The sequence below is a fragment of the Bufo gargarizans genome, chromosome 8 (assembly GCF_014858855.1).
Source record: "Bufo gargarizans isolate SCDJY-AF-19 chromosome 8, ASM1485885v1, whole genome shotgun sequence".
In the NCBI taxonomy this organism is placed as follows: domain Eukaryota; kingdom Metazoa; phylum Chordata; class Amphibia; order Anura; family Bufonidae; genus Bufo; species Bufo gargarizans.
In genome coordinates, this window is record NC_058087.1 from 74,850,274 (window position 1) to 74,865,924 (window position 15,651).

General features: G+C 46.1%; 1 protein-coding gene across 3 annotated transcripts in view; it reads left to right on the forward strand.

Moving 5' to 3' along the window:
• The window catches only part of LOC122945132 (spindle pole body component 110-like), an 87,092-nt gene that overhangs the window by 20,837 nt on the left and 50,604 nt on the right, over positions 1 to 15,651 (forward strand). For 2 of the 3 annotated variants that reach the window (XM_044304022.1, XM_044304024.1), the window contains exon 1: positions 11,577 to 11,632. The exons of the other annotated variant lie outside the window; for it this stretch is intronic. The gene's annotated coding sequence lies outside the window, so the exon portion shown is untranslated. Of the gene's footprint in view, positions 1 to 11,576; positions 11,633 to 15,651 lie in introns of those variants that run through there. 3 annotated transcript variants of the gene reach the window in all.

Genomic DNA, 15,651 nt, shown 5'->3' on the forward strand with positions numbered 1-15,651 from the left:
AGATACAAGTGAAGTGGTTGATGATGACGATGTGTCCGTGGATGCCACGTGGGTGCCTGCTCGAAGAGAGGAAGAAGAGGGGGAAAGTTCAGAAGGGGAGACAGAGAGAAGGAGGAGACGAGTTGGAAGCAGGGGGAGGTCGTCGCAAGGAGCTAGTGGCACAGTCAGACAGCATGTATCGGCACCCGGGGTCAGCCAGACAGCACGCCAATCAACGCATGCTGTTGCCACCACCAGAATGCCGTCATTTCAAAGCTCAGCAGAGTGGCATTTTTTTGTGTGTCTGCCTCTGACAACAGCGATGCCATTTGCAACCTGTGCCAAAAGAAACTGAGTCGTGGGAAATCCAACACCCACCTAGGTACAACTGCTTTGCGAAGGCACATGATCGCACATCACAAACGCCTATGGGATCAACACATGATGACGAGTAGAAGCAGCACACAAGCTCAAAGCCACCATCCTCCTCCTGGTCCAGCATCTTCAGCCACGTCAACCACTGCTAACCTCCTTGACCCCTCTCAACCACCCACCACTCCACCTCTCACCTTGAGCAGTTCCATCTCATCTGCCCACAGTCAGGTGTCTGTAAAGGAAATGTTTGAGCGTAAGAAGCCAATGTCACAGAGTCACCCTCTTGCCCGGCATCTGACAGCTGGCTTGACGGAACTCTGAGCCCACCAGCTTTTACCATACCAGCTGGTGGAGTCTGAGGCCTTCAAAAAATTTGTCGCTATTGGGACACCACAGTGGAAGGTACCCGGACTAATTTTTTTTTCTAATAAGGCAATCCCAAAACTCTAGTCAGTGATTGAATAGGAAGTCATGGCATCTCTGGCATACAGTGTTGGGGCAAGGGTCCATCTGACCACTGATACCTGGTCTGCAAAGCACGGTCAGGGCAGGTATATCGCCTACACAGCACTCCTGTCCGCCCTGAACGCACAGGTGGCAGACTACCTCGCCTTAACTGCAGATATCGACACTCTGAGGGGCGATGAACCCCTTGACTACTGGGTGTGCAGGCTTGACCTGTGGCCTGAGCTATCCCAGTTTGCGATAGAATTTCTGGCCTGCCCCGCTTCAAGTGTCCTGTCAGAAAGGACCTTCAGTGCAGCAGGAGGCATTGTCACTGACAAAAGAAGTCGCCTCGGTCAAAAAAGTGTTGATTACCTCACCTTCAATAAGATTAATGAGGCATGGATCCCTAGGGACGGACAGTGGGGGATACGTTTGACTAACAAAAGGCCTGATAACATGCCTTGGCCTCAAAATGGTCCCCACGCACTGTATTTAATGTCTGCATACCGGATGACTTTCGTGAATTCTCCTCCACCAACTAGGGTTCAAGCTGCAATGTTTTAGTCACCTTTCTGCCTTGAAAACATCAATTTTTCCGGCCGCTGCTACAACAGCGGCTGAAACAATAACATTGTTTTTCAGGCTAAATTATTCCAGGATGTCGTAATGGTTCGTTAATTGGACAATGGTTAATAAATTCGACACACGTCCCCGGATAGGGGACATAACCGGGATTAAACTAATAGGAATAGTACTAGTTAAGACACCACTCATATAGGGTGTCACAGCACATTGCTCCGTGCACGTGCAGTGCCCCAACTTGGGAGTAAGAGGACTGACCAAGCTGCTTTTTCCATCTCCCAGTTCCTAAAATTAATTCAGTTTGGTGTATCAGAGTTTGGTCTGTCACTGTGAATACAGTTGAAGGTACCCGGCCCAAATTTTTTTTCACAAAAGACAATCCCACCCTGATATGGGACATAACAGGGATTAAACTGATGAGAATAGTACTACAGAAAATACCACTCATATCGGGTGTGACAGTAAATTGCACGGCGCAGACGCAGTGACCGTGGCGTGGATTCAAACAAAGGAGAGGGAGCCAGCAATTTTTTTTAACCATCTCCCCGTTTGAAAAATCCATTTAATAAATGGACCCCAGATTGGGGACATAACAGGGATTAAACTGATGAGAAGAGAGAACTATAGAAAATAGCACTCATATCGGGTGGGACAGTAAATTGCACGGCACAGACGCAGTGACCGTGGATTCAAACAAAGGGGATTCTATTCAATTCACCTTTCCCGTACCCTTGGTGTTGTACGTGGCTGGGTGGAGGAAGAAACCTTCAATGACATCAACGGGACATGGCTAGCTTGGTATCCAACCTTGTGCAAATGGGAAGTTTGCGGTTGGGCAAATAGACTGTTTGCGGTTGTTTGCGGTGCATTAAAAGGGGAGTTTGGTCTGTCAATGTCTGTGAAGCGTGCGTAACCCTTGCACTACCTGATCGATACAACATCATACCTGATCGTCAGGCCCGTCGCTACCCAACAGGCAAAACAAGCAATTGCTTGGGGCCCCGAGCTGGTTGGGGCCCCGAGCTGGCCCGGGACCAAGCAGAGCCGGTATATGGTATATTTTAACCCCCAGGTGTTCCCATGGTGACGGGGACGCTTGCCTGCGGGTTAGAATATACCATCGGATCTGAGTTTTACGAGCTCAGTGAGATCGTAAAAACTCAATTCCGATGGTATATTTTAACCCCCAGGCGTTCCCATGGTGACGGGGACGCTTGCCTGGGGGTTAGAATATACAGGGCCACGCCGCTCACAGCAGTATATTTATAAACTAACTAATCAGTAACTACTTTAATTTTAATCATTGCTCATTGCTGAGCTCTTTACTTGGATTATTTGGATATCTTACTTTGTCTTAGCTCCGTTAATAGCAGGCAGTGCGGGGGGCGGCGCTCACTCACTGACCGACGTCACGCGCCTGCTCCTCCCACTAGGCGGCGCAGGCGCGTGACGTCAGTGAGTGAGCGCCGCCTGCACTAATCCAAGTAAAGAGCTCAGCAATGAGCAATGATTAAAGTTAAAGTAGTTACTGATTAGTTTATAAATATACTGCTGTGAGCGTCGGGGAGGGGGATCTGTGGATGGCACTGTTTAGGAGGGATCTGTGAAAGGCACTGTTTAGGGGGGATCTGTGGATGGCACTGTTTAGGGGGGAGATCTGTGGATGGCACTGTTTAGGGGGGATCTGTGGATGGCACTGTTTAGGGGAGGGATGATCTGTGGATGGCACTGTTTAGGGGGGAGATCTGTGGATGGCACTGTTTAGCGGAGGAGGGATCTGTGGATGGCACTGTTTAGGGGGGAGATCTGTGGATGGCACTGTTTAGGGGAGGGGGGGGATCTGTGGAAGGCACTGTTTAGGGGGGATCTGTGGATGGCACTGTTTAGGGGGGAGATCTGTGGATGGCACTGTTTAGGGGAGGGGGGATCTGTGGAAGGCACTGTTTAGGGGGGATCTGTGGATGGCATTGTTTTGGGGATCTGTGGATGGCACTGTTTAGGGGAGGGGGGATCTGTGGATGGCACTGTTTGGGGAGGGGGGGATCTGTGGATGGCACTGTTTAGGGGAGGGGGGATCTGTGGATGGCACTGTTTAGGGGAGGGGGGATCTGTGGATGGCACTGTTTAGGGGAGGGGGGATCTGTGGATGGCACTGTTTAGGGGAGGGGGGGATCTGTGGATGGCACTGTTTAGGGGAGGGGGATCTGTGGATGGCACTGTTTAGGGGAGGGGGATCTGTGGATGGCACTGTTTAGGGGAGGGGGGATCTGTGGATGGCACTGTTTAGGGGAGGGGGGATCTGTGGATGGCACTGTTTAGGGGGGAGATCTGTGGATGGCACTGTTCAAATTTCATGCACATTAAATGCAACAGCAGTATTTGCACTGTAAACCTCCTTTTTTATTTATATAAAGTGTGGGTGAACTTAAACTGTATGGCTATACTGTGGTTCCTGTAGGCTTTGCGTGCGTAAGGTGTGGAGCGGAGGGGGCCTCCATGTCTATTTTGCTTGGGGCCCCCAAATTCCTTCAAACGGCCCTGCTGATCGTATACACACACTGGATGTTTTAAACCACGTTGTTAAAAAAAATTGAATTGTTAGGTGATTTATGCCCTTTATGGATTAAAATCCAACTCTGCGTCAACTATGTAATTTTCCATGGAAGTTTTGCCATGGATCCCCCTCCGGCATGCCACAGTCCAGGTGTTAGTCCCCTTGAAACAACTTTTCCATCACTATTGTGGCCAGAAAGAGTCCCTGTGGGTTTTAAAATTCGCCTGCCTATAGAAGTCAATGGCGGTTCGCTCGGTTCGCACATCTCTACTGGTTTTGGGTCAAAGTCACTGATGGAAATCACCAACCAAAACACGGACTTGTGAATAAGGCCATTTTTGGCAAATCCGACAAGTCACTTTATGTGGCAATAACTTTAAACCGCTTATACTTATCCAGGCCATTCTGAGATTGTTTTTTTCGTCACATATTGTACTTCATGACAGTGGTAAAATTGAGTCAAAATTTTTTTTTTTTATTTAAAATAAATAAATATATTTACCCAAAATTTGGAAAAATTTTCAACTTTCCAAATTTCAATTTCTCTACTTTTATAATAGATAGTAATAACTCCAGAAATAGTTAGTACTTTACATTTCCCATATGTCTACTTCATGTTTGGATCATTTTGTAAATGCCATTTTATTTTTTGGGGATGTTAGAAGGCTTAGAAGTTTAGACGCAAATCTTGAAATTTTTCTGAAAATTTCCAAAAGCCACTTTTTAAGGACCAGTTCAGGTCTGAAGTCACTTTGTAGGGCCTCATGCACACGACTGTTGTTTGCTTCCGCTTCTGTTCCGTCAATTTGAGCGTTTTAGGTGCGGACCGATTCATTTCTATAGAGCCGTTGAAAATGTGAATAGTGCACCGTTTGCCGTCCGTGATCCGTGGTTCCAGTCCGTCAAAAAAATATAACCTGTCCTATTATAACCCCTTAAGGTATTCAAAACTGATTTTACAAACTTTGTTAACCCTTTAGGTGTTCCACAAGAATTAATGGAAAATGTAGATGAAATTTCGGAATTTTTAACTTTTTTGGCAAATTTTCCATTTGAATCAATTTTTTTCGCTAACATAACATGGGTTAAAACAAAAAAAACCTCAATATTTATTGCCCTGATTCTGTAGTTTACAGTAACACCCCATATGTGGTCGTAAACTGCTTTATATGGTTTTTGGAAGGCAGATTTCACTGGGATAATTTTAAGCTGCCATGTCACATTTGAAAACCCCTGATGCACCCCTAGAGTAGAAACTCCCAAAAAATACCCCATTTTGGGAACTAAGGTATAAGGTGGAAGTTTTCTTGGTACTATTTTATGGTACATATGATTTTTGGTTGCTCTATATTACACTTTTTGTGAGGCAAGGTAACCAAAAAATTGCTGTTTTGGCACCATTTTTATTTTTTGTTATTTACAGTGTTCATCTGACAGGTTAGATCATGTGGTATTTTTATAGAGCAGGTTGTTACGGACGCGACCATACCAATTTTTTGGGGTTGTTTCTTTCAGTTTTACATAATAAAGCATTTTTGAGAAAAAAGTTTTTTTAGTGTCTCCATATTCTGTTTGAAATCTCTTTTTATTGAACAAACAAAGATCATCAGATGAGTACACGCATACACGTAGAGTGTTACATATCACATTTCAGCAGAGTAAAAATCTTCAAAGGCATCGCCTGACAATACATGCTAGGATATGATAATCACTCGGCTAGAGCTAAAAAGCCCTTAGGTGAATGATCATACATAGAAAAAGGACATACAATCAGAAAGTTAACAAACCCAACGTTGTGTCAACCTATTACCCAATCATAGTTCACTTAATAGTGTCAAGATTACCAGCAATGGCTGCATCGACTAAGACATGGTATGAGTGAAACATGGACAAAGTACATTTCTGGCGAAAAATAAATAAGCGAAAAGATGAGGAGCAGGAGTGAAGAGGGTGGGTATGAGGCAAAGTAAAGGTAAAGGAGTGCGGAACTCAATAGCAGTTGTTGGAAGCAGTCGTCAGATTGCTAAGGGAGGCTCGCCCTGTAATCCAACCACGGCTGCCAGAGCTTCAGGAAATTCTCCCTACAGTGGTATGTCCATCCTATCAGCTCTTCCATTTGACACATCTGATGGACCCTGTCTCTCCACATTTCCAACGTTGGTGGGTCAACTGATCTCCATTTCACTGGGATCAGTAGCTTTGCCGCCATAAGTAGATGTGTGATGAGGTTATGTTTTCCTGGGCGAAAACAGGGTGTGGGTAACCAAAGCATCACCAACTGCACTGTGAGCTTTAGATTCGTGGCACATATCATATTTATGACCCTTTCAACATCATCCCAGAAAGCACGTACAATCGGACAGGACCACCAGATGTGTGAGAGGGAACCAGTATCAGCCTTGCATCTCCAGCAAAGATCAGTGGGGAGGAGCTTAATTTTAAAAAGGTACTCCGGGGTCCTGTACCACCTTAACGCTATTTTAACAGAATTCTCTTGTATCTTTATACATTTGGAGAATCCATGTGAGCATTTTTGGATCCATTTTCTGTCAGCATCATTCGCTACAAGGCGGAGTTCTCTTTCCCATTCCACTACCCACGGTGGCGCATTAGCGTCCCTTGCATCAAGAATATGCCTATAAATGAGGGTAACACACTTAGCGGGCAACTTTGGCAGAAGGATAAAATTCTCCAGCCAAGTCGGATCATGTCGTGGGGCGAAATCAGAGGTCAGAAACTGTTTGCAAATAGACTCGAAGTCATTCCTCTGGATGAAGTCTTGTCCAGGTATATCATCACCTGATAAGGCAGGATAAAAGCCAGGAGACGTCTGGACCTTCTTTAGATCTCCTACCCTACAGCGAGATAATGAGAGCCAAATGCCCGAAGGAAATTGAATCTGTGGGTGCATCACTATGGGGACCACCGGCAAGGGTGCCAAAGGAGAAATCCTGGCGTGGCCAGAGGAGAGCTCCCCAGACCCATGGCAAACATTGATCAAACCTTTGGTGAGCTCACTGTCAACTCTAGTCCTCATCCCTGTCTTCCCAGGAATCCACAGGCTGCGAAATACTGCCTTACCTAATAGGGCTAGCTCTAGGTCTATGTACATACAGTGGGTCTCCTGTCTGGCTAACCTGATCCACCTCTCCAGACTAATAGCCTGGATGTAGGTTGTTATATCCGGGAGGGATATACCTCCTTGTTTTTTCCTACGAGAAAGGAGCCGAAGGGATACTCTAGGACGACCCTTATCCGTCTCCATATTCTGAAAGCCATAGTTTTATTTTTTATTTTGGGCGACTGTCTTATGTAGAGGCTCATTTTTTTCGGTATGAGATGACAGTTTGATTCGTACTATTTTGAGGTGCATATGACTTTTTGATCGCTTGGTATTACACTTTATGTGATGTAAGGTGACAAAAAAAGCTTTTTTGATACACTTTTTATTTTTTTATGGTGTTCATCTGAGAGGTTAGGTAATGTGATATATTTATACAGCAGGTTCTCATGGACGCTGCGATACCTAATATATATTCTTTTTTAATTTATTTAAGTTTTACACAATAGCAGCATTTTTTAAACAAAAAAAACGTTTTAGTGTCTCCATATTCTGAGAGCCATAGTTTTTAAATTTTTTGGGCGATTGTTTTTGGTAGGGTCTAATTTTTTGCTGGATGAGATGATGGTTTGATTGGTATAAGTTTGGGGTGCGCATGACTTTTTGATTGCTTGCTCTATTACACTTTTAACTGTGTTCACCTGAGGGGTTAGGTCATGTGATATTTTTATATAGCAGGTCATTACGGACGTGGCAATACCTAATATGTATACATTTTTTTATTTATTTAAGTTTAACACAATAATATCTCTTTTGAAACAAAAATAAATAAATCATGTTTTAGTGTCTCCATAGTCTGAGAGCCATAGTTTTTTGTTTTTGTTTTTTTGGGGCGATTGTAGGATATCTTTTTTTTGGGATGAGATGATGGTTTGATTGGCACTATTTTAGGGTGCATATGACTTTTTGATTGCTTGCTATTACATTTTTTGTGATGTAAGGTGACAAAAAATTGCTTTTTTGACACCGTTTTTATTTTATATTTTTTACGGTGTACACCTGAGGGGTTAGGTCATGTGGTATTTTTATAGAGCAGTTTGTTATAGACGTGGTGATACCTTTTTTAGTGTCTCCATAGTCTAAGAGCCATAGTTTTTTTTATTTTTTGGGCGATTATCTTAGGTAGGGGCTCATTTTTTGCGGGATGAGGTGATGGTTAGATAGGTAGTATTTTGGGGGGCATGCGCCTTTTGGATCGCTTGTTGTTGCACTTTTAGTACTGTAAGGTGACCAAAAAATAGAGGAGATCATCGCATGTAAGGCCTCATGCACACGGCTGTTGTGCAGCCGTTCCATGCACTGGGGACCGCAACTGCAGTCAAGTGAATGGGTCCGCATCCGTGATGCGTGGTGCACACCGCCGGGGGACTTGGATTGCCGACCCGCCATTTGCGGGCCGCAATACGGCCACGGCCGCCGGCCGTGTGCATGAGGCCTCAGAGCAGCAATTACTTGTCATGATTTATACCTGGTGGCCAGACCAGAGGAGTTTGGAGAATGACAGGCTGTTATGAGTAGAGATCAGGGAGGGAGATTGATCAAAACATGTGCTAAGGAAAACTGACTTAGTTGCCCATAGCAACCGATCAAATTCCACCTTTCTCACAGCTTCTTTGGAAAATGAAAGGCTCCTTCTGATTGGTTGCTATGGCCAACTAAGGCAGTTGTCCTTTGCACCAGTTTTGATAAATCTCCCCCATTGAGTCTGAACTTTAAGGGGTTCTGCACTTTGTTTTAACTGATGATCTATCCTCTGGATAGATCATCAGCTTCTGATCGGCGGGGGCCTGACACCTATGACCCTCGCCGATCAGCTGCTTGAGAAGGCGCCAGCAGCGCCGCAGCCTTCTCACTGTTTACCGCCAGCACACTGATGTCACGACTAGTATCAACTAGTGTGGGCGGGGCTAAGCTCGATTCAAGTGAACAGAGCTTTGCCCTGCCCACACTAGTTGATACTAGTTGTGATGTCAGTGTGCTGGCGGTAAACAGTGAGAAGGCAGTGGCTCTGCTGGAGCGCCACTGCCTTTTTCAAACAGCTGATCGGCTGGTGTCCCGGGTGTCGGACCCCCGCCGATCAGAAGCTGATGATCTATCCAAACGAAGGAGTAGGGCTCATGCACGCGGCTGTTTTTTGCGGTTCGCAAATTGTGGTTCTGCAAAACACTGATCCCAGCCGAGTGCATGTCACCATTTATCTTTTTACTTCTGTAGAAATGTCCCATCCTCGTTCCTGAAACTAACAAAATAATACATGTTCTATCTTTTTTACAGGGCCGCAGAAATAGACATATGGATGCGAACAGTGTGCTGTCCGTATCCTTTGCGGCCCCATTGAAATGAATGGATCCGCATCTGATCCGTAAAAAGTGTGGATCGGATGTGACATCATTGCTGTGGCGCTCAAGCCCACTCATTACACAGAGGCGCTTTCCATGCTGCAGTAGAGGAAAGTGTCACTGTGATAAATCAGGTGCAGGTCTAGACCGCCTGTTTACACCATCTACAGCATGGGTGTCAAACATGCGGCCCGCAATGAATAGCTTTGCGGCCCGGCAGTCTAGTATCTCTGAACATGAGCGCGCTGCTATCGGCGTGCTCGTGTTCTCTCAGCAGCACAGGGAGAAGGAAGCTGTCCTCCCTCCCCCTGTGCTGCTGCCGCTGCCACCAATGAGAAGAGAGGGGGGGGAGGAGGGGCGGGCGCACTGCGCCACCAATGAGGAGAGAGGGGCGGAGGAGGGGCGGGCGCACTGAGCCACCAATGATAGGACTATTCCCATTTCCCACACAGAGCGGCGCCCAGCGATGTCCCAGCACTCACCATTAGTCTTGGGCGCCGCTCCGTTCGCTCGCAGTGCCCCATTACTGTCTCCTCTCCTGCTCCGCATGCTGCTGATTACTATCGGAGCGATGGGAGGAGACATCAGCTTCACTAGTGGGCGTTCCTTCTCCCTGCGCTGCGATTGGACAGCGCTACAGCCAGGAAGAAGGAACGCCCACTAGTGAAGCTGATGTCTCCTCCCATCGCTCCGATAGTAATCAGCAGCATGTGGAGCAGGAGAGGAGACAGTAATGGAGCACTGCAGGCGAACGGAGCGGCGCCCAGGACTAATGGTGAGTGCTGAGACATCGCTGGGCGCCGCTCTGTGTGGCCTGATAGTGAAAGTCAGTCTTTAACACAATACAGGAGGCGGGTGCCGGCAGCAGAATCGCATTGCCGGCACCCTGCCGCTGACAGGGAGCTGCGATCAGAGGCAGTTAACCCCTTAGGTGCCGCACCTGAGGGGTTAACTGCTGATCTGCCAGTACCAGCCTCCTGTATAAAGGGGTAATTTATCATTGGTGGTGCAGTGTGCCCCCCCTCAACCCCCCATCCCATTAAAATCATTGGTGGCACAGTGCGCCAGCCCCTCTCAACCCCCCCAGTATTAAAATCATTGGTGGCAGTGGCCACAGGGACCTCTCCCCTCCCCCTCATTGGTGGTGCAGTGGCAGCTTCTGATTGGAGCCCCAGCTGTGTAAGCCTGGGGCTCCGATCAGTTACCATGGCAGCCAGGACGCTACAGAAGCCCTGGTTGCCATGGTAACATCCCTGATGCTGTGTGCACAAGGCACAGAGCAGCAGGGACAGTGTGAAGTCCTATTCACCCTGATAGAGCTGAATAGGACAAGGGATGAAAGATCCCAGGTTCTCGCCCCTAAGGCTACTTTCACACTTGCGTTCAGAGCGGATCCGTCTGAGACGGATCCGCTCATATAATGCAGACGGTGGATCCGTCTGCATTATATTGTAAAAAAAAAATTTTTTTTTTTTTATGTGGCCCACATAAACTTAAATTTTGTTTTTTTGGCCCATGTTAGCCTTTGAGTTTGACATGCTTGATCTACAGGGTTAGTAAATCTTCCCCGCTGTATCCACGATACAATTAAAGGGGTTGTCTGAGTATTTAAAGGGTTTCTGTCGCCAGAATTAACCCTATTAAACTGGCTGACATTAGCGATGTGCTAATGTCAGCAGACCCTAACTCTCCTAATCTTATGGATGCCCCCGTTACTGCACAATTTTAACTCGGAATACCCCTTTAAAGAACTTATCCAGTAATACATGATGATAACTTTTCTGAGTCCTAGCACCCTCGCCGTAAAGCTGTTACGGGAAACTGCTGCGCTCACCGAGCTCTGGTGAGCGCAACCGGCTCCCAGCATCTTTCCCAAGCTCAGCTCAGAAAAAAACCCTGAAGAAAATAAATCTAACATTTTAATATAACGCCCCATGATGACAATATACATGTTCGGTGTGTTTTTTTTACGTTCCTGAACATAATAATGAGCAATGTTTTAATGCTTCCATAACCATGTAAAGTACTGTTTATTTGCTTGGCCACACCTTGGCACACAAAAGGTTAAAATTGCTGTCCGTGAAGTGGTTTGCCATGTGTGACGATGCGGCCAGTCAGGTGGGGCCTTATTGTTCCTATGGAGATCATGTAAACCTAAGCTGCTGAAGTGGCTTTAGAACCAGACAGCAGATTCCCTGTCCAGGAGCAGGGCGTGCACCCGGGGCCGCGGCTGAGGTGAGTCCTGTAGACTATACTCAGAGATTTGTTATAGCCATTGCTACATATTTGCAGTGCACCTTATTCATTGGTAAAGCATGTTGTTTAAATTATTAGGTTTTTGTGTTTACTGTGATTCCTTATTATAATATCATAAGCCAAAAGGGTCATTGGCGATAACTTGCTCTCTCTGAAGGACCAGTATTAGGACGGGTTCACCCATATAGTTTCCCTCTGGTGTAGTAGAGACACCGCAGAGGTAAACATGGCAGAAATGACCCCACAGTTTTTTCATGGGATCATCATGGCGTCCTGCGCTTCACTTTTGACGCCTAGCAGTTTCAGGCTATGGATGATGAGCTGTGCAGTAAATTCTACATATGCATTCATCGGATGTGTCTGACATAAAGCAGCTGGCTGGATATAATGGATACACAGTACGCACACCCAGTCTTATCCGTGTATCGCAGCGCAGTCTTAGGCTACATGCACACGACCGTAGGTGTTTTGCGGTCCGCAAATTGCAGATCCGCACCAAAAAATGATGAAATCCGTATGCCATTTTTTTTTTTTTGTGGATCCATTGCAACAATGCCTAAAACGGACAAGAATAGGACATGTTCTATTTTTTTTGTGGGGCTACGGAAAGGACATACTGATGCAGACAGCACACAGTGAATGGGTCCAAATCCTATCCGCAAAAAAAAGCAAAAAACGGAACGGACACAGAAACAAACAACTTTCCTGTGCATGAAGCCTTATCTGTGTATTGCAGCGCAACCTTATCCGTGTCTTGCAGCGCAGCCTTATCTGTATATTGCAGTGCAGCCTTAGTATTTTTTAGCTGAGGAGGAGTATGAATTTTGCAGTAATTATATATAATATTATATTTTTATATATATATATATATATATATATATATATATATATATACACATATACATATAATGCATAGGCCCACATAACGTTATGAGGCTGATATTTCTGCAGGGAAACCATTGCTAGTCTCCCATGCTGTAATAAATGTAGACAATTTTACATTTATCAAACATCATACACTAAACATAAGACCACAGCTGCCATACACAGCGCCCACCTGAGGCTGCCATACACAGCGCCCTCCTGAGGCTGCCATACACAGCGCCCACCCGATGCTGCCATACACAGCGCTCACCCGATGCTGCCATACACAGCGCCCTCCTGAGGCTGCCATACACAGCGCCCTCCTGAGGCTGCCATACACAGCGCCCTCCTGAGGCTGCCATACACAGCGCCCTCCTGAGGCTGCCATACACAGCGCCCTCCTGAGGCTGCCATACACAGCGCCCTCCTGAGGCTGCCATACACAGCGCCCTCCTGAGGCTGCCATACACAGCGCCCTCCTGAGGCTGCCATACACAGCGCCCACCCGATGCTGCCATACACAGCGCTCACCCGATGCTGCCATACACAGCACTCACCCGATGCTGCCATACACAGCGCCCTCCTGAGGCTGCCATACACAGCGCCCACCCGATGCTGCCATACACAGCGCTCACCCGATGCTGCCATACACAGCGCTCACCCGATGCTGCCATACACAGCGCCCTCCTGAGGCTGCCATACACAGCGCCCTCCTGAGGCTGCCATACACAGCGCCCTCCTGAGGCTGCCATACACAGCGCCCACCCGATGCTGCCATACACAGCGCCCACCCGATGCTGCCATACACAGCGCCCTCCTGAGGTTGCCATACACAGCGCCCACCCGATGCTGCCATACACAGCGCCCACCCGATGCTGCCATACACAGCGCCCACCCGATGCTGCCATACACAGTGCCCTCCTGAGGCTGCCATACACAGCGCCCTCCTGAGGCTGCTATACACAGCGCCCACCCGATGCTGCCATACACAGCGCCGACCCGATGCTGCCATACACATATTACCTACACAGCACTACCACATGCCCATTACACAGATAGTTCACTATATACACATTGCACACACAGCTCTGCTACATGTCCATTAGGCTTCGTTCACATCACCGTTCAGCCTGCTCCGTTTAGGAGCAGGAGAACGGAAAGGACGGATTCGGCACATAACTAAACCGAACGGAGCCTCTGGACCCTAGAGACTATAATGGGTCCGTTATGTTTCCGCTCAGAAGATGATTTTGGAGCGGAGACAAAAGTTGTACATGCAGGACTTTTGTCTCCCCTTCAAAAAGCTTCTTCTGAACGGAAACCTAACAGACCCCATTATAGTCTTTAGGGTCATTAGGTTCCGTTTGGCTCGCCGAAACGGAGCAGGAGAATGGAAAGGCTAAACGGTGATGTGAACAATGCCTAGATAGACTACTGTCTGCACATTACACACACAAAACTGTACAATAGACTGGTTACACCTCCATAGCCCTGCTTTATACACACCTTCCATACATAAAGTACCTCTGCATTCTCCACCAGCACAGTCCTACAATGAGCCTGTGTTCCCCTAACTCCTCCCACACACATGGCTGATCACATGACTGTGACATCACTTGGCAGCTTCTGATACAGCGCTCCTGACTAGAAAAAGACCGTGCGTAAAAATAGTCTTTTTCCAGGGAGTAAAATGACCCGAACAGGCGTCTGACACTTATACAAGCGTTATTGCGACCTTTGAGTGCACTGCAACACACGGATAAGGCTGCACTGCAATACACTGATTCGGTGAGGAGTCGGGGAGAGGATTAGGGACGCTGTAGGAGGTGACCTGCTCCCTTATTACTCCTTTTGGCCAGGCTGATCCCCTTTTACCCTTTGACACCGCACGGTGGGGGGTTTCCCCCACTCCCCATCGTGACAGCAGCCTTATCTGTGTATTGCAGCGCTTGATGCTAAAATTTTCTCCCAAATTGGGGTTATCTAATAGATGACTCTTGATGTCTTAAAAACTTATCCAAAATAGACAACTCCTTTATTATTCTGCCCCTGCAGCCTGCCAAAATGTTACAGGATAACTTATGGTCCACGGTTGCAGAATCCATAAAGGAATTCTTAGCAAACCCGAACCTTGTACGCCGAACTTGAAAACACAAGCTCGCTCATCCCTAAAACACAACTGGATTAGAGCGCATTCATAAATAGTGTTTTAATTAGGTTTTCTTTTCAGTGTTATACACAATGCTATATGTGAGTGACCGAGAAAATACTTTCTGCTCTTCGGTGCATATTATATTTTATTTTTCATAGCTTGATGCATGAATTGTACATTGAAATAACAGCAAAACAGATGGTATTTTCTCCCATGTGTAGGTGTTTACCTAAAAATACAATTTTTTAAGGGTCACTAGAAACCACTGCAGTTTGACCACCACTGATGTGTAAGTGATGGCATATTTTCTGGCGGCGTTTGGTTCCTGCCACCTTGCTGCATTTCGTACCCTCCTACTGCTGTTGCAAATCTGACCAGTGTCACTTTAAGTGCTGATAACTTTAAAACACTTTTTCCTTACCCAGGCCGTTCTGAGATTGTTTTTTTTTTTTTGTCATATACTGTACTTCATGACACTGCTAAAATTGGGTCCAAAAAGTTAATTTTTTTGCATAAAAAAATACCAAATTTACCAAACATTTGGAAAAATTTGCAAATTTCAAAGTTTGTTTCTCTACTTCTGTAATACATAGTAATACCCCCAAAAATTGTGATGACTTTACATTCACCATATGTCTACTTCATGTTTGTATCATTTTGGGAATGATATTTTATTTTTGGGGGATGTTACATAGCTTAGAAGTTTAGAAGCAAATTATGTAATTTTTCTGAAATTTTCCAAATCCCACTTTTTATGGACCAGTTCAGGTCTGAAGTCACTTTGTGAGGCTTACGTAATATAAACCATCCAAAAATGACCCCATTTTAGAAACTACACCCCTCAAGGTATTCAAAACTGATTTTACAAACTTTGTTAACCCTTTAGGTCTTCCACAAGAAATGGACATAAAATTTAAGAATTTCGATTTTTTAGGAAAATTTTACAATATAATCAATTTTTTCCAGGAACAAAGCAAGGGTT